Source organism: Panthera pardus, unplaced genomic scaffold (genome assembly GCF_024362965.1).
Source record: "Panthera pardus isolate Hobbes unplaced genomic scaffold, ASM2436296v1 HiC_scaffold_1, whole genome shotgun sequence".
Taxonomy (NCBI): Eukaryota; Metazoa; Chordata; class Mammalia; order Carnivora; family Felidae; genus Panthera; species Panthera pardus.
In genome coordinates, this window is record NW_026526654.1 from 41058830 (window position 1) to 41079235 (window position 20406).

At 36.2% G+C, this 20406-nt stretch overlaps 2 long non-coding RNA genes across 2 annotated transcripts in view; one reads left to right on the forward strand and one right to left on the reverse strand.

The window, feature by feature from the left end:
• LOC109264214 (uncharacterized) overlaps positions 1 to 20406 on the reverse strand; it is a 475998-nt gene that overhangs the window by 356108 nt on the left and 99484 nt on the right. The window contains exon 2 of the long non-coding RNA XR_002078658.2: positions 17347 to 17395. This is a non-coding gene — a long non-coding RNA (uncharacterized LOC109264214). The remainder of the gene's footprint in view (positions 1 to 17346; positions 17396 to 20406) is intronic.
• On the forward strand, positions 4974 to 11459 carry LOC109264213 (uncharacterized). Its single transcript, XR_002078657.1, has 2 exons — positions 4974 to 5202; positions 11165 to 11459. It is a non-coding gene; the product is annotated as an uncharacterized LOC109264213 (long non-coding RNA).

A 20406-nucleotide genomic window follows, 5' to 3' on the forward strand; every position in this document is an offset into this window, starting at 1 on the left:
TGTCTCCCTCTCTCTCTGGCCCTCCCCTGTTCATGCTCTGTCTCTCTCTGTCTCAAAAATAAATAAACGTTAAAAAAAAATTTTTTTTAAATAAACATTAAAAATGTGTAATTGGGGCAAATGAATTGATATATCTAGAAAGAAATAGAGAACATCAACCTATTATGCAGTAATGGATAATTACAATGATATCTGTGGTCAACCAAAAGGTATTGACTATTTGAGAACAGGAGAGAAATTCAAACTATTCAGTTTAACAGATTATATTTAATTAATTTTGGAAACATTTTAATCAAATTTTGTTAATTTCTAATAATCCTCCAAATTTGTTTTACTGCATATAGAGATAGCCCTCCTATGTTCTAAATAAATTAACATGTCACATCTTGATCTTGACAAATAAATGAATAACTGTTCCACAGTTACAGATTAACTCGTTTCAGTCAAGATTGCATTTTTCAAGTGCCATGAGTATAAGAAAGATCTCTGGTGTTAAAAACATCTAACCTCAAAAGCCGAAAACAGAGAAACATTATTGAAATATATAGCAGTAAAATTCCTCTACTTCCAAATAATGAAGAAAAGTTCAGTATGGTATGAACTTTTCAACTGTCCAATATTTCTAAAGAAATTCAGCTTCATTCTTTTTTTTTAATGTTTATTTATTTTTTGAGAGAGAGACAGAGTGTGAGCGGGGGAGGGGCAGAGAGAGAGGGAGACACAGAATTCGATGCAGGCTCCAGGCTCCGAGCTGTCAGCACAGAGCCCGATGTGGGGCTCGAACCCACAAGCTGTGAGACCATGACCTCATGCTTCACTGACTGAACCACCCAGGAGCCCCACAGCTTCATTCTTTTAAACAATTTAAAAGAACTGATATATAAAAGGGTACAAATAAATATCGTAATGCCTCAAAAATGCATTTTAACAATACCTATTATATAATAAATTTTAATAATAATAAACCATTTTAACATAAACTATTCACTGTTTGATATAGGACTTTAAGTCATCCTTAAAGAATGACCTATTTCTTGAGCTCCATTTTTATTCTGAATTTGTTTTTCTTTCCAAGATTTTATTTAAATTCAAATTAGTTAACATACAGTATAATATTGGTTTCAGGACTAGGATTTAGTGATTCATCATTTACATGTATCACCCAGTGCTCATCACAAGTGCCCTCCTTAATATCCATCACACATTTGGTCCATTACCCTCCCCCCCCCCCCGCCCCTTCCCCTCTAGCAACCCTTAGTTTGTTCTCTACAATTAAGAGTTTCTTATGGATTCTTCTTCTTTAAAAGGAACAAGAGAAAAAGGACTTTTAAAGTTATACTTGTAAAGAATACGTATAATATTTTCTAAGCATCATATATACGAAGTTAGCAGGATCATGGTAAAGACCCTAGAATCCAACTCTACTTCAGATGTGTTAGAGCTACTTCAAATTTGATGAACTTTTTCATTGTTGCCTAAATCACAGAAGGTTCTCCTTTTTAAATAGTTCTTCATTTGGGGTAATTTCCATCCATTCTCATATTTGGGCTATTCTCAAGTTCAAGTTTCAGAAGCACAATTCAAACCTGCCTAATGAAGAAAAGTAATGTGCTGATTCACATAACTGGGGAGTCAGATCTAGAACTGGTCTCAGCCAAACCTAGAGTCAGAGGTCAAATAACCAAATGGCCTCTCTGTCTCCATCCATAAGATAAACAGGAGGCAAAATATGGCCACAAACAATCCCAGTTACAAACCCCACAATCAAAAAAAGAAAACTTCTGTTACCTCTTCCTACTTCAGTGGTATGTGTGTAGGGGAGGGGATGATGTATCTATAAAAGGGAACTCAAACTGACCCAGCTTTGACCAGCCCTGGCTATAAGTCCATTCCTTTGGTTGTAAAGACAAGACAGTTTTATTGACCACTTCATTAAAACAATGAGGGAACAGGAATGGGGATAGGGCATTAATGATACCAAAGAGGGGAAAGTTCATTATACACTAAAATATATACATCAAGTACATGGTTTCTCTTATAAAAGTGACTTGTATATCTCCACTTCCTACTACCAATAGACCTCTAAATAAAGAACTCTGTGAAGATTATGGACATTTTAAAATAAGTCCTAGTTGTCTGTAATACTTGCATAAGTGAAAATAGCATGATGCTCCCCATTTGAGGAGACAAGTTCAACCTTTCACCCACAGGACCCTTAAATCCTCAACTTAAAAGGGGTTCAGAAAAGTAGCAAAGGTGTCCAACACCATGGTCTATAGAAAAAAGATCACCTGCTTTAATTCCCAGCTGTGTTAGGGACTGAGGATCACTGTCCAAATATGACAAACTTATTACCAAGAAATAAACTTGAAAAGTATACAAGATACCCAGTCTCTACTTTTCTACAGTTTTATATATGACACCCAGAAATCCCCAAGGCTATTTCCAATTAAAATGGTGGCAGTATCCATGTGCCTTAAGATCCCTGTTGACTCCACAATTTTAATGGGAGAAAAGGGATTAGAGATTTGGAAGGAAGTCATCTGAGAGTGCTGGGAAATGAAGAATTGGGGATGAATTGTCAGTTTTCAGAAAGGTGTTTTCAGGTGCAAGTTATAAACATGCATGCAAAAGAAAGGAAAAAGTGTCATTTTAAGTGGAAATTCTCATGGAGAAAATGGCAGCCAAAGCAAAAAAAATAAGCTCAAGTGGCTTGTGAGAGACCACCAGGTGGTGACAGGAACTAGTGACTCTCGCTGTGTAAGCTTGCATCCATGCCCTAGTGAAGCAGGTAACCACAATAACCGGAATGCACAGTTATCTTCACATCCTTGTTCATTAATTTTAATGTCTGGATCTCCTGCGGATCCATGTCTGTTTTCCACAGATTTTGATCATGTAATTTCATTTCTTCCTATGTTTAGTCATTTGTGACTGCGAGCCTGAAACTTCATATAAAAGACCATGGAGCCAAGTCTCTGGATGGGTGCCTCGCAGGCAGTTATGAGGCATAATCCATCTGATAATCGAGATGCTTCAGAGCAAGGCTTCAGGGTCTGTGAAACCTGTTCCTGACATTAAAAAGGGTCACTCTGACTCTGAGGGTATGGTCCCTCACCAATACCAAGTGGAAGACTTGGGCGTATACTAGGCCCTTCCTTCTTGGTAGTCCCTGGACTCTAATTTCTGACCCTAAAGACCCCAAGACCGACAAAAAGGTTTTCTCAGTTTCTAAGAGTCTCACAAACCCCATGAAAATGGGCAAATGCTTTGAAAGGAAAAGCGGCACCAAATGTCTGCTCTCAGCCCCTTGAGTCCTCGCTGACTGGGTAGCCCTCTGAGACTTTCTGACAGATATTTCCCTTTAATTTTGTCTATATTTTCTGGGTAGTCTCTCTGAGAGAGTAGGTTTATAACAAGCTAGCTTATAATGTTAATATCCCCAGAATTAGTGAACTGAGCAATAAAAATATTAGTTTCTATTTGTGCAATACCAATCTGGCAAGTCCCTCATCACCTCTTACCCAGCATTTTCACTCAGAAATGAGTGCTACAAACATATCCACATGTACACACAAAGATACATACACACATGTATATGTGAGTACACTGACCATGCCCACACAACACTAATGTGTGCTAATTTTATCTTTGAAGTATCTTACTGATATGTAATACATAAATATGTGTATATGATGTGTTTGTGTATCATAACCCTTTATGGTAAACAATATGTATGTGTCACTGAATGCGTATTTGTGTTTTTCCCATGCCTTGAGTTCTCAGTCAGTGAGAACTGGTGAGCCATATTCTACAGAGGATCCCAGCCAAAATCCTAAGCGTCGCAGCCAAGAGTACTCTATCATTTTACCCAGTGTCGAGTATATTCCACAACAAGTGTTGTTTACTCAGCTGTGGCCTCTTTTCCTGCCATTTACTTTGTGTTCTGGCAAACAGTATCAACACTACTGGATATCAAAAGTACGCAAGTGATAACGCTGGACCTCCTTCAAAGAGAAAGAAGGAAATGCAACAGGCTGGGTGTGAAAAGGGCAAGGCTTATCATGACTCGAGTGGCCTTCTGGAAATGAAAAAACAGCTGCAGAAGGTAAAGACTAACAGATCATTTGGGATTTGTGAAAGTCCTCTGACAGAAGGAGGGACATCATAAAAATCACTGCAGCCTGGGACAGCTGACCAAATATGTTACGGAATGTATCTGGAAGAAAACAGGACAGCAGACAAGTTATGATTTCAGAGGATGTTCAAAGAAAGGAATAAGGATTGCTAAAATATGAAACAAGAATACATCTCCACAGAGAGTAGGCTTCAAAGCCTCTTCAGGGCTCTGTAGCGTAGAGTTGGCTGCTGCTTCTACTGAACTCATGCTTCTCTGTATCCCGATTCCTCGCAGAGACTGTGTACGCAGGTGTCTACTCTAGCAGGGGATGGCTTCAATAAAAATGGTAATCCTTAAAAAGAACCACGAGCACTTAAAATGTCTATATTAGCAAATATCAAGACATATTTTAAGTAAAAAAATAATTTGGCAGAAAAATAGATATGGTATGATCTCATATTCTTTTAAAATCCTAGAACTATATATAGGTGTATTTATCTCTTCCTCTTTGCCTATATGATATGAAAAAGTTCTAGCACATGTGCTAAATTTTAACAATGGTTACATCTAGAGAAGGAAGTGAATGGAGGTAAGGTAAAAAGTTAAAATACTATATTTTTACTTTATTTGTAAGTATTGTTTGAATATGTTTGACAAATTTGTATTTAAATATAAAAATGCATAGAATAAAAAGGTATCATCTCTATTGTGACTGATGCATACCATATGGAACTATTTAATATTAATGTACATTTCAGTTTAATAATCTATCATGATCCTAATCTTAGAATAAAACTCAACAATTTTATAATAACAATTTGTATCATTATATTTGCTTCCATGGAATTGACAACATATGGCAAAGGGCCTACTTTTCAGAATATTAAGGATACATTATTGTTCTGCTTGGACTTCAGCTCTTATCACTGGAAACCTGCTTTTTGGTCTGAATTTCTGAAGAACCAGAGAATCCTTAGAGAGAGAAAGAGACAGACCAAAAAATGGAAAAATAAAATCTATGCTCTACTGAAGAGAACGTTTTTTGTTTGGTTAAATAATCTACAGGATTTTGTGCTAGAAAAGTAAGTAAAAAATACATTATTAATATATTACAGAATTATCCTGCCCTGTGTCATATTAGCCAGTGAAAAAAATATTTCTCTGTTTGTGTCTAAAAAACCACTTTCTCCAAACGTGAGTTTAGATAAACATTTTATATTTGTTTCTCTTTTTTCTGGTCACAGTGTGGGAATGTGGGCAAATGCAATTTCTCTTCAGTCTCAAAAACAGAAAAGAAGAAAAGTGGTTTCTAAAATGCAGTATGTGCACAGTGGTAATAACCAAATGTCAACAGCTAGAAAAGTATATTGTCTCTTTAAATCAGCAACATTACAAAAGAAAGTTCATTTATTTCTTTGAAGTCATAAGGAAACTGATGGCAACATGAGATATTTCCTCAACCAAAACAAAATAAAAATTAGATATTAAAAACCTGAATATCAAAAGTTATTATTTCATTTCATGCATTACAATTTACTCTCCCAGACTTAATGATGGGCTTCCTATTTGCTGAGTGAATGTTTAACTAGAAATATTCAGAGCCTTGAGATTTCTCATTAATCATGATCATCATTTCATGCCCCTCAACCCTATCCTCCAAAATAACTGTTCAGTGGTTTAAAATCCTTATCAAAATACCAACAACAGTTTTCAAAGAGCTGGAAAAAATCTTAAAATTTGTATAGAACCACAAATGACCCCAAATCGCCAAAGCAATCTTTAAAAAAAAAAAAAAAAAAAAAAAAAAAAAAAAAAAGCAAATCTGGAGGCATCACAATTCTGGACTTCAAGTTACATTATAAAGCTATAGTAATCAGAACAGTGTGGTACTGGCACAAAAATAGACACATAGATCATGGAATAGCATAGAAAATACAGGGAAAAAAACACAATTATATGGTCAATTTATCTGTGACAAATCAAGAAAGAATATCTGATGGAAAAAAGTGTCTTCAACAAATGGTGCTGGGAAAACTGGACAGCAACATGCAAAAGAATGAAACTGGACCACTTCCTTACACCATACACAGAAATAAATTCAAAATGGATTAAAAATCTGAAACCATAAAAATCCTAGAAGAGAACAGAGGCAATAACTTCTTTGACATTGGCCATAGCAACTTCTTTCTAGATTTATCTCCTGAGATACGGGAAACAAAAGCAAAAATAAACTATTGAAACTATATCAAAATAAAAAGCTTCTACAAAGTGAAGGAAACAATCAACAAAACTAAAAGGCAACCTATGGAATGGGAGAAAATATTTGTAAATGACATATCCAGTAAAGAGTTAGTGTGCAAATATATAAATAACTTCTAAAACTCAACAACAAAAAGTCCAAGAAATCCAATTTAAAAAATGGACAGATGAACAAATATTTCTCCAAAGAAGACATACACATGGCCAACAGATACATGAAAAGATGCCCATCATCACTTATTACCAGAGAAACACAACTCAAAACTACAATGATATATCACCTCACACTTGTCAGAATGGCTAAAATTAATAACAAAGGAAAGAACAGTTGTTGGTGAGGATGTAGAGAAAAAGGAATCCTTGTGCACTGTTGGTGGGAAAGCAAACTGTTCCACTGTGTAAAACAGTATGGCGTATCCTCAAAAACTTAAAAATAGAAGTACCCTAAGACCTAGAAGTTGCACTACTGGGTATTTACCCAAATGAAAAAACACTAATTCAAAGGGATATGTGCACCCCTATGTTTATAGCAGCATTACTGACAATAGCCAAGATATGGAAGCAACCCAAGTGTCCATCAATTGATGAATGGATAAAAAGGATGCCATTAAAAAAGAAAAAAATATATATATATATATAATGGAATATTATGCAGCCATTAAAAAGAATGAAATCTTGCCGTTTGCAATGAAATGGATTCCAAAAAAATATTAAGCAAAAGCATCAACTAATAATCTGCTAAAATCAAACACAAATTGTATATATACATATATACAAAATATAAATTTATACACTTATATATGTGCTATACATTTTTTAAAAAGTTACTAACAAATAATGTAAATTATTATAAGGATTTACTATTTTCAACAAAAAGTGTTAGCAATAATTTTTTTAAATAACAAAGTTGGTGGAGAAGTAGTATGATTGCCACTCTAATATACTCTGACAATATTATAAGTTTTCATAGGCTTTTTGGAAAATAGTGAATCAGTTGTGTTAAACTTTGAAATTTTCTGAGCTTTGAACCATAAAGTCACCTTTTAAAAACTTATTCTAAAATACAAAGAAAAGAACAATCTAAGTGCCAAATTTCATTTCTTAATAATTTATAAAAATAAAAAAACTTATATATTTATTATCAGGGAAATGTCTAATAAAACAAAAACACACATAGTATATTATAAACTTTTACATGATAGTGTCACAAAATTTTAATAAAGTGGGAAAATGCTCACTATGTTTTACCGTGAAGAAAGCAAGATACATATCTATTATATAACTATTTATTATATATATAGTGTTATTACCCAAATAGAATTTTCTGTACTACATCTCTTCACTAAACTGTAAGTCATTGGAGGATAGCGTGCTTGTAGACACAGACACATACACATTATTCATTCTTTCTCAAATGTGTAGCACATTGTCCATGATCAGGACATGTTTTTTAATCACTTAAATAAAGCAGGCCAACAAGTATATATACATACTTAAAGGATTAAATGAAATTTATCAAAGGGTTAACAATTGCATGACATGGATGTTTTCCCTCTTTCCGGATTTTTACAATAAGCATTCATTTTATAAAATATTAAAGAAACAATTACTAACTGAAAAGATATTTCCTAGCCAACTGTAAAAATTAGAGAAATTTGGGGCACCTAGGTGGCTCAGTCAGTCGTGTCCGACTCTTGATTTCAGCTCAGGTCATGATCTCACAGTTTTGTGAGTTTGAGCCCCATGTCAGGCTCTGTGCTGGCAGCAGGGAGCCTGCTTGGGATTCTCTGGCTCTCCCTCTCTTTCTGCCCCTCCCTCACTCACGCTGTCTCTTTCTCTCTCAAAATAATTCAATGAACTTAAACAAAAAACTAATTCTTTAAAAAAAATTAGAGAAATTTGAGCAGACTGCTTTCTCTTGAATGTGAATAAACCTGACATTGCTGACGCAGTTCTAATTGATTTTTTTTTAAGTGTCTGGGCAGTGTGTAAAAGGCAGGCTACATATTCTCATTGTGTTTGGGCAGCACCAACAGACAGAAGATGAGTATATTCAGTCACAATTCCTTGTTTTAGGGCCAAAAGAAAGCTGTTGAATAACAACAGACCCACAAAGGGAAGCAAACTAACAAACACTGGGTAGAACAGATAATCCTCAGGTTGAATCCAAGGCTCCCTGACTAACATGACTGTTGCTCATTCACAAAGAGGAACTTGAGTGTTAGTTGGGATAATTTGGTGTGTCAGAAAAAAATTAAGTCAGGAGGCAAGTTTTCATGCCACTCTGCTACAATCTGTGATTTTTGCAAAGAACTCAGTTTGTAGCCTTGGTTCCCTCTCCCCCACCCTACCCCCGCAAAACAGCTTAAACAGAGCCCAAATCTCTTGAAATATCTTCCAGCTACCTTATAGATTTGTTACAACACGTGAGTTCCTTAATAAGCCTGTTAGGCTGAAATATTCACAACCAAAATACAGCAGCTGCTCAAAATGCATTGTTTTTAAAAGCCTTCCAATGAGGGAACATGATGCCTTCACAAGCCAATGCATATTTTATGGATGGTACTGTGTATTGTTTTTGTACTAATATTAATTTAATGAGCACTTCTGTTTGTTACAGATTGGCTAATACATTTTTTATTTCCTATAGTTTGGGTCAAGCCCTTAAGTAATTGGCCTCTAGACAATTTCACATTCAAGGCACAGTTCTTTAATGGAGATCTAAATAAAGTGTGGTATTAAACAGTCTGCTTATGAAAGAAAACTTCTAATCTGATATCTGCGTCAGATGATGTACCCTGGAGGGTTGCCATCTGGTTCATGTATTTTTAATAATTTCAAGATTAGGTCGCTATAGTTCATATCTACAGCGTTCTTTTTTATTTAGTTGTGAGTTAAAATGAGTCACTGTAAAACTGGAAGAAGCAACTTCCTATGATTGAAAGGGATGTGGGGTAAAATCCCCAATCTACTTGTAATGTCTTTAAAAGCAGTATTTACATTTCAAATCTGAGCTTCATTGGAAATCAACACAAAGTGATAAACCTTTCTTTTAAGAATTTACTTGTGAAATTTTACAATGTTGGGGCAGTTTTGATTGAAAACATTAGTTTAAAAATACTTAAAATTTATTTTAATATTTATTTTTAAAAATAAGGAAAAGTTGACAGTCCCCAAGTAATATTGCTGCTCCTCCTAAGAAACTATATGAAGGAATATCAAAGCTTCTTAGTGAGGCACACTGGATACTGCTGTATCTCTTTTTAGATCACTGGACCAGTATTGCACTAAAGGACAATGAAAAGTCATCCCAACTGACTTAGAGAATTAAGGCTGCTGACAAAATAATTCACTCCCAGAGAGAAAACTATACCAGGGAAAATACAGAGAGTATCTTTTTGTCATCTTTTCATTTGTTTTCTGGATAGAAATAGCAATTTTTTTTGTTTACATTTTAAATTTCCTCCTCTCCCCAGAATATCTCCTCTTAATTCTTTATAATTGGTAGTAACAAATCATATTTTGTGCTTGTGCAGTTGGAATTTGGAAATTTTCTGACACAATATGTTCACTGAAATTGTTAGGTATATTATAATTTGACATATTACCAATTTAAAAATTAAAAATTGTATTTAAAAATCCTACATATTACTTTTTACTATATTTTAGTGTTCTTATTGAAGACATACATTTTCATTTCTACACTAAAGAACACAGAATGAAGTTAAAGGAGAAATGTGAAAACATTTCTACATCCATCCCTCAGAGAAAATCACTTAACAGTGATTAATGTTAATATATTATCTTCCATTTATATATATGTTATATATATAATTAAAATAATATGCTTTTGATAGACTCTACTGTAGAGCAATTTTGTTCAGTTAACATTAACTATTCTTTAATGTCATTTCAAATGACCATGTTATATGGTATCCCATTGACACAATTTATTTAACTCTCTGTTGCTGCATATTTATGATGCTTTCAGTATTTCACTCTTACTAATATTTTAACAGAAATATTTATTCAACTTTCTGAATGGATGCTTAATATAAATCTTAAAAGGGGAAAACAATGGGCCCAACAGACCCTTGTTACATATTACTAAATTATTTTCCATACAGATTCTACTAATTTACACTGACTCACAATATAAATCTCACCCCTATCTCATCAGCATTAAGCATACTATTTTCTTTAAGTAGGCTCCACCCCCAGCAAGGAGCCCAAAGCAGGGCTCGAACTCACAACCCTGAGATCAAGACCTGAGCTGAGATCAAGAGTCAGACACTCAATCAAGTGAGCCACCCAGGAACTCCAGCATTAATCAAACTATTATCTTTTAAAATGTACGTTAGTTTGGTGCTTGAAAAATTATTTTATGAATTGGTATTACCACTGAGCTTCAACATATTCCCACATGTCTGTCCAAGTATATTTATTCTTCTATAAGTTTTTTGTTCATGCCCTTTTCTTAGTCTTTAGAAAATTTGCTTTCTTGTGTTTGTCTTTTCTTTACCTAAGGGTATTCACCTTTTTCTGTACTGCTTAAAGGTGGAAAAAAATAAAAACAATACCAATTCTTTACAATTCTATAAAGAATACAAAGGAAGGGTATGGAGAGGCTTCATACTGTCCCTCGATTTAAAACTTGGCCAATTCTGTGTGGTTCAAAGCTTATGCTCTATTTAACAGAGAGAGCAGGAAAAGGAAGCTAGAAGGAATTCAGAAGTAAAAATTATATATTTAAGATGTTTTTTATAACATTCTTTTATTTTACAGATAAAGTCAGGCACATAAAAGCTGGTTAGTGGCAAGACCAAGACTAAAGACTGAAACTCAGGCCATTGGACCTCTGCTTACTATTAACCCACATTTGGAAAGACAGAATCTTCTAGATCCCTTTGGCACTGTGCCTCAGGCCTCTCCCAGTCAACAGCCAGAGAACATTGTTCATTTGGGATAGAGAGGAAAAGGATGTTGACTCCATGGAGTGGAGAACACTGCCAAACTGCCATTTTTTCCTCTCTTCTTTCTTTGGGTGTAAGACTTCATTGACATGAAAAGTATAAATAATATCCTGAGAGATTCTGGTTGATTTTGTCTTGGGGCTTAAGGTTTGGCCAACTTACTGCTAACTGCATCAGGAGGCAGCGTGACGAAAACAGATTTGAATGGAATCCTGTCGAAAGTGGCGATGATACAAAGCTTATTAAAAAGATTTTGGCAAGGAGCACCTGGGTGGCTCAGTTGGTTGAGCTTCAGCAGTTCATGAGTTTGAGCCCTGCATCCGGCTCACTGCTTTCAGTGCTGAAGCTGTCAGCTCTGAGCCGACTTGGGATCCTCTGTCCCCCGCCTCTCTCTTCCCCTCCCCAACTTGGGCTCTCACTAAAATAATAAAAATAAAAATTGGTAAAATCTTAATGAACTTTCAATTCTAAAGTGCTGATATTTAAAAGGAGTACTTAATAGCAGAAAGATAAATTATACAGGGCACCTGGGTGGCTCAGTCGGTTAAGCATCATTATCTCACTGCTTGTGGGTTCGAGACCTGCCTTGGGCTCTGTGCTGACAGCTCAGAGCCTGGAGCCTGCTTCGAATTCTGTGCCTCCTTTCCCTCTGCCCCTCCCCTACTCACACTCTCTCTTTCTCTCAAAAATAAAATAAACATTTTAAATTTTGAAAAAAAAAAGATAAATTACAATAACTGAATCAAGGGCACAATCAGAAAATGCCTGCTCTGGAAACTCATCCAGTTCTCGACTATTCCTGTTTTGGATAAATCCAATTGTGGTTCCCAAATCCACTGGTGTTCTTAATGAGTTTGTGTTTCTTCTTGCACAAAGATATCTACTAGGTTCTGTTATGTGTTTCAATTCAAATCATTGGGACCACTATGTGTAGAAGAATTCTGAGCCAACAGTGGAAAACATCAGAGCTACAATGATCATTAGGCCATGCCTGCCATCTGTCCAGGAGAGAAGAGCCATAGCTACACATTTGTCATATCTCTGTGCCATGTATCAATAATCAGCAAAAGGTGTGATGGAAATGGTGTTGGTGGGCACAGAAAGAGTAGAACTACCCATTTCCCTGCACTGTGGGTGGAGAACACTTAATTACACACCTCATCCTCCATCCTGTTCAGGGACACCTTACAGAAAAATAAAAGTCATCTTGGAGCTTCCTGCCCATGAATGTAGGACTTATTTTTAAATCTCCTTTAGAAGAAGTACAATTTCTAATTTAACTTCTCAGTTGTCTCCTTTATAGATTTATACTGAAACTATCCTCCAACATTTTGTACAAATGATACAGAAAAGGCTTTTCTCTCCAGTTCAGTGAGTTGAACTGACAGGAACAATCAGCATAGATATAATTACAGCAGTTAATTCATGCCACTTACCAGAAGCACTAATAGTTTATAGTTATAAACTGTTGACTATTACTATCTGTTCAATGAAACAAAAATAAAACTGCAAAATAAGAGTTACATCTCTCAAGAAAAGTAACTTGTAAATGAAATATAAATATAACCCTGAAATAACTTCCACATTTATCAAGAAAAAGTAATTTATACTTTTTAAAATATGCAATTTACTAATAGCTCCTATAATCACAGTAATTCTCACATGAGCAGAGAGCACATGCTCATAACTTTGTAGCTGGCAGTTCATTGAACCAATCTTTTTTGTTGTTGCTGCTGCAATTTACATCCTGATTTTAACACTCATATATTCTAAAAAGAAATGAGTGAATAAATTGAGTTTTATTCTTTAAAGTGTCTTCATATTCAACTCATGTATCCCTTTTGAAGTAAAATCCATCCATATATTACTATTTCCAGCACACATACTAAAATTTTCAAGGCATGTGTCAGACCCCTGGAAGAAAAGAATTCACCATGGTGCCCATAAAAATGGCTCCTGAATCCATTCAAACAGACCTCTTTGAGTTTCAAATATACATTTCCAACTTTCTGGTAGACCCTACAACAATGCCTAAGGTCCCCATTTTTATTCAAGTATCACCAACCACAGTTAGCCAGAAAAGGTCTGTTTTTCATTCTTCCCTTCCCCATTTATCCCACATGTGGTAAGTCATCAAGTCCTTTTCCATAATATTATTATACCCTTTATTCCTCTCGTTCCTATGAAGAATCACAACACTAACCACCAAATCAGGAGACTGAATCCAGTCACCAGCCCCAGCCTACACCCCGTAGAGTACAAAATGCAGACAACAAGTAATAGTATATAAAACCCTGCTAGGCTGCCCTTAGCATCTCAGTTTCAAGACTCCAAGTCCAAGTTGTCTCATGAAGCAGCTCTCATCATCCACTGTCATATCTGGTGAGCCTGCTAAGCTCAGAGGTCAGGGGTGGGAGCAGCTGGTAGAGATCGCAGGGTTACTGTCCTTCCTTTTCTTTCATTTATACACAGTGATGAGAAATTTTAAATGGCAAGGCATTTCCTCAACACCAGTGGTGCCTCTTTGGGAAAACCTGAAAACTTGTGAGTACATACTTTCCTCCCACCACCAACCTCCATCCTTAACACAAGTGTTGGAAAGACAGTGCTCAACAGAAGGTTTCAAGAGGGAGCCCCCCACACACACCATTTTTAGTCCTAAGTGAAAAATGCTATTTGTCACACCTTGCATCCAGATATTGTGAAATACATCCACATAATCCCATAAAATGAACCAAGGCTCCTTGGAATGAAAGGGAAATAGCAGTTTCATGGACTGAGACAGTAAATATACAAGATGAGCCTGGAGCATCTTATGGTGACAGAGAGTAAGAAAGTGCCCTCCCCCCAAATAATAATAATCACAATGATGGAGATGTGTCAGAGGAACACAGGCAGGCATCAGACATGCAGAGACAAGAGGCGACCAGATGCACAGATTCATGAGACCACATCTGATGTGCAGATCTATGAAATGATGTGGGCATACAACTTCCAGTGAGCTAACCTGATGACTGCTTGCCTGGAATAAGACGGGTACACACACCTGCTGCAGGAACCGTCCTGAAAGTTGTTGGGACACCACCGCTGCTAAGTCAGTTTTAACTACAAAAGGCACAGAGAAGAATCAGAGGCTTTCATTCTACATTGACCTAAACTTTTGACTTGGAGTGAAAGCTCAGAGTAATAGTAGAGGTGGATTGGGTTCTTGTTTGTTCTGTTAAAAAAATGATCTGCTTAGGACTGACTTTGTGTACAATAGTCTCAGTAACAGCTGATGTGGGAATGTAGGTACAATACATACAGAGGTGATTTATAAACCCCCATTTCCCGAACCTTAATCTGGCCCTTCCGGCCTTCTATACCAAACATGAATCTGACCCCAGCAGTAAACTATTTCTACATTATACAAGATTCCCTGAGAAACCCAAAGCAAATATGTACCCATATGTGCATGCTCTGTCTTGAATAAACAACAGATCTAATAGTAACAAGAATAATTGTATTAGGTTTCTAAAAATTTCATGAGGAAATGAGTCTCTGGTTCTTAACTAGATGTGTTTGCATCTTCCAATGATGTTTCAGTTCTTGTATCATTTTTTGACAAGATTATGATTTTTTTTTTACATTTACAAAGGTAGGGCACAATTCAGACTGTAGAGAGTGATATTCAGGGGCACCCTGAATATTTCATGTCATTGAACCAAAGAAAAGACATAACCTCAAACCAAATATATATTTTGCATGCAGGCAAAATTTGGCCCTGCCTGATCTCCTAATACCTTGTTGGAGTCCATTTATTGATACATTGTCTACGGCTGGTTTCACACTACCACTGCAAAGCTGAGCAGTCCCAACAGAGATAGCATGGTCCACAGCCAAACATATTTACTACGACCTGGTCCTTTACAGAAAAAATGTTCCATCCTCTGATGCAGAGAACAAGATGCAAGTATGTTACTATTGAGAAGATTCAAAGTGTTGTTCTGTGATTGTTTTCCTTTTCATTCCTGATTTTTTTCATAATCAATATTAAAACAATATTCTACCATGTCTCAGTTAAGCTATTAGTAAAGTAAGAGCACGGTCATTTCTCTAAATTGGGACCAGAAAGTTGAAGGATAAGCGGGGTCCCTGGAGGCTATAATGGAGACAGCAAATAATCCCAAGGTGTGGTGAAAGCCTCAGAGGGCAGCTCCACCATGAGATTCTCCTCCAGTGCCAACCTCCACAGTCAGTGTTTATTTTTTCTTATTTTTTTCCAAACAACAAAGATGTATTTATTTATTTATTTCCTTTGTTTTTCACTTTATTAATTAGTTGTGATGGGGTAAAATTAACATATAATAAAATTCACTAATTTTATGTGTACAGCCTTAAATGTGCATGGTGTCAAGACCACCACCATCGTAATATCAAACATTTCCATCACCCCAAAAAGTTCACTCATATTCGTTTGTCATCAATCCCTTCCTCCGCTTCCTGGCCTTGGTGGCCAGTGATGTGCTTTCTGTCATTAAACCTTCACCTTTTCTAATTTTTCATATAAAGGGACTCGTAAAATATAGAGTTTTTTAAAATAAGAATTGAGTATGTTTAAGTTGTACAACATGATGAGCATACACACATACACAGTGAAATGATGACTGCAAAGTGAAATGAGCCAGACACAGAAATCTCACTTCTATGTGGAATCTAAAAAAGTTGAATACAGAGAAGCAGAGAGTAGAACCATGGTTACCAGAGAAAGGAAAGACAGAGGAAATGGGGAGATGTTGGTCAAAGTTGCAGTTACACAGGATGAGTTAAGTGTACAGATTAAATATACAGCGTGATGACTATAGTTAATAATACTTATTAAATATTGAAAATTTTCTAAGACAGTAGATTCCAGATGTTCTCATAACACACAAAAAAATAGTAACAAAGTCAGCAGATGGCATGTTAATCAGCTTGACTGTATTTCACTATGTAAAAGGTAGTGTTTCTTTAGTCTTCCTGCATTTTTATGTTATTATTTACAGTATATTTGTAACCTACTTATAAAAAATTAAGTTTACAATAATCAAACACATAAAATCGAGTTGTTTTGACAGAAGACTGTAGGGGGCACCTGGTGACTCAGTTGGTTGAACTTCAGACTCGATTCTAGCTCAGGTCACGATCCCAAGTCATGGAATCAAGCCCCACTGCTTGAGATTCTCTCTATCTCTCCCTCTGCCCTTCCCCTGCTCTCTCACATACTTTATCTCACTCTCTTTTTTCCTCTCTCTCTCAAAATCAAAAAAATTAGAACGTTAAAAATAAATAAAATAAGACTGTAGAGGAGATCTAAAATCACACGATATCCTTTCACTAAGAATCATATTCCCAGTTGACCACATGTTCAGAACAAGCTCTATCTTCAAACCGCTGTTGCTAAGACTATGTTAACATAATCAGGACACAGTCTGCCAGACGGTAATAGTATTTACAATCTTAGATTCTGTTCTAAAACATGAATGGCCTTCCTGTGTGTTCAGTAGGGCTAGCTCTCATTTGTGTTCCTTATTCACTCACTCGTTCATTCAACAAACATTCACTGATCCTTCCCTGTTCAGAGCACATCTACAGCACAAGGCAAGCTCTTTCTGAAATTTTTCCCAGGGCATGTGGTGGGCTCTGATGCAAGTGCAGAAGTTTTCCAAGTATACACAAGATAAAACTATTTACAAAGTGCTGGTTTTGTCAATCTTGAAGAGCTCCGAGAAAATCCCCCATGTTCTCTGCCATTTAAAAATGAGCTTAGAAAGTAGAGCAACCATGAGCAATCAAAAAAAAAAAAAAAAAAAGGAAAATAGTAGATACTTGACATAGAAAGCTGCTTCCATTTTTGAGAGGGATATTAGAGACAAGCAAAAGGTCTCAGTGAGGAATGCAGAAGAAGTAGGCATTGGCTAAAGGGACAAAAAATATTAGACAAGTTAATGAGAAAATAGTAATGTATCTACTCACTGTGCTTGTGGAAGCATTATACAGACAGTATGAGCTTTTGCTGTATCTCCTAGAAAAGAGGGAGAAATAAATCAGTAAACAAAGACTCTGCCAGCCAAGTATCACCATTCCTTCAACACCTATGAATAAGAGCATCATCATTGCTGTTCTAAAGTGAATTGGCCCCCAACTGATCATTTTCTCCAGAGCCTTGCTTATTCATCCTGGGAACAGCTTTGACTCAGGTGCCCTAACCCGGAGGTGGGTAGTCTGCAGGGTGGCTGAGACCCTCTGAGGCAAACAAGATGATGTTGTTTCTCGAAATGTTCAGTTAACATTTAATAATTCTAAAATGAAATATTTATATTTCACTTTTTAAATCCTGGTGAAATTGAACATGAAAGTCCTTTGCTATGGAAGCAGAATGCATTTGGATGTGCTACGCTAAGGTCCTCAACTACATTCAGCTTTGTAGGGAAAAAGAATCATGAAGTTAGTGAGAGTAAGACCTGGTGTGTTAGCCTGAGTCCCCAATGTAATCAAAAGAGACAAAGAAAATTGTGACCAGAGTGAATGCTTTTATAAGGAAAGAAAGAGGAATGAATGGCCTTGAAATCATAAAAGCTGATTATTTGTTTAGATAAAAGAAAAGAACTCCAAGTAGATTAATTTTATTTCCTTATTGTTATAACCCATACTTAGCTTTCTATTCAAAGCTTCCAAGTCTATACTTGATCTATAGAATTAAATACATTTAAAGTTAAGTGGTTAGCTTGAATGTAAAATTAGTCACCATGTAATTACTGAAAAGACACGTTCATAACTACAAAAGAAACTACAAAACTCTCTAAAACTCCTTCCATGTTGAGAAAACGTTTATTTCTTCCAGGTTATCATTTTTTTCAAACTGCTCTCAGGGTTGCTAGATTTTTGTGGAGATTTTCATGAGCAAAGCAAGATTTCAAATGGTTTTGTGAAATTCTGTAATTTGCTACAGGATACATTTCTGATTTGTTCCTTTCTCTTTTTCTGCCTCCAAATTACATTTTCATTTAGCCGGTGTTGCTCTGCAGTTTACCCCCAAAGCAAGTGATGAGTGAACCATTTGTTTAGTAAATATTTATTGAATAGCTAGCCACCAACGTGGGGCCTGACAAATTGTGCTCAATTAAAAAAAACACTGAATGCAACTTGAATATGTGTCTATTCTGAGGGCACCTTGTAGCCTTTTGGGGATTCAAAGTATACAAAATTCAGGTTCTGACTTTGGGTCTAGAAAATAGAAAACATCATGAAAGTGGTATAGAAAATTATCACGTAAATTCAGAAAAGGCAAAACACTTTGGCTGGACATCAGAGAAGCACTCTGATAAAGGAGGCCTTTGAGCTCCAGCTAAAGAGATGTTTAGAATTTAGGTCTGTGGAGACACTGGCTAAGGCCATGAGGGGCTGAGGGGACATGGAAAAGCACAGAGCTGTGAAATGTGTATAGACAGCTCAGTTTCCAGCTGGAGACTAAGAACTACACACTGAGACTGAAGGAAGGAATAACATAAAGGCAGAAGAGAAAACTATCAACTCAGTACTCAGCTAAGCATGTCTCTGTCCTGCAACTAGACGGTGTTGAGCACCTACCAGATCCAAGAACTGGTTATGCACAGACAAGTGAAACAAAATTTCTGCCCTTGAGCTTCTCACAGTTCAGTGGTGGAGATCTACACATAATTGAATGGTTTCAGTGTAAGTACTATAATAACAGCAGGCACAGCGATGGAGCAGCTGACTCTGGAGAGGAAAGTCAAGGAAGGCTTCCTGGGAAGACAGAAAGGAAATTCAACCTTGAAGGATAAAAAAGCAGCTATCAGGACAGGAAGGAGGCATGGGTCAGGGAGGCCCTTTGGAGTCAGGCAAGGAGCCACACGTGCAGGCTGTGAAGCGAGGTTTTTTACCATTACATTTCAACACACTCCTCCAACATGATTATTAATTACAGACCCACTTAAATTTTACTTTATTAGCACTAACTTTGGGAATAGAATATTAAATTTTCATTCACTCAGCAAATATTTATTGAGCCAAGCTTTTCCCCCAAGTGTTCTCCACTCTTCTAATTCCTACCCTTTGGCTTTTCTCATGTAGTTTTCTCTGCCTGGCATGTCAGTTTTCACCGTCTTTACTCACCAAACCTCTATTCACCCACAAAGGCCATCTATCCAAAGACCATCATTTTAATGAAGCCTGTGCTAATATCTCAAATTCCTCCCACCTCTTTTAAGTACTCAACACACTTTCTTTGTACTACCTTATTACACCTACCCTACTTGTCTTATGGAATTATGTTTATACCATAATTTTTATAAGAAAAAATACTGTGTTTTGTTACTCTTTTAATCCTATACAAGACTAGAACAATGCTTTGCAGCACTAACTTTTGCTGAAATTAGCTGGCAAGACTGTCCCAAGAATAAATCACATACATGGGTGGGTCAGTATTGCCCCATTTCCAGACACACACACACACACACACACACGTATATACAGATCCTTACGTAAATGTCTACTGACTTCTGTAAAACCATATCTATCTTCAGCAAAATTTCCTGTAGTATTTGTATTACTGTTCTCCAAGTTATTTATCTGTAAAATAGAGAATGCTAGAGAAATGAAACCTTGGAAACCATGTTAGAAGGCGGGGGGGGGGGCGGGTAGGCAATGCTACACAATTCCAACTGCATGACATTATAGAAAACAAAAAAATATAGTGGAAAAAAAGTAGTTCAGAGGTTCCATGGTTTGTGCACAGAATGTGAACTTTGAAAAGGAAAAAGAGATTACTTTTAGGGATGATGAATGTGTTCTAAATCTTGACTTTGGTGGTAATTGCATTCATGTATTTATCAAAACTCATGTACTCTATTCTTAAAATGTGTGTATTTTACAACCTACATACACTTATGCCTCAATAAAGCTATTTTTAAAATACATATTATACTAAAAAAAACTTCAGCTTTCAGCCAGGTCCCCTGAAAACCAAATATTTTTGTATGTTATATAGATTTTAACAAATTAAGAAATTATAAC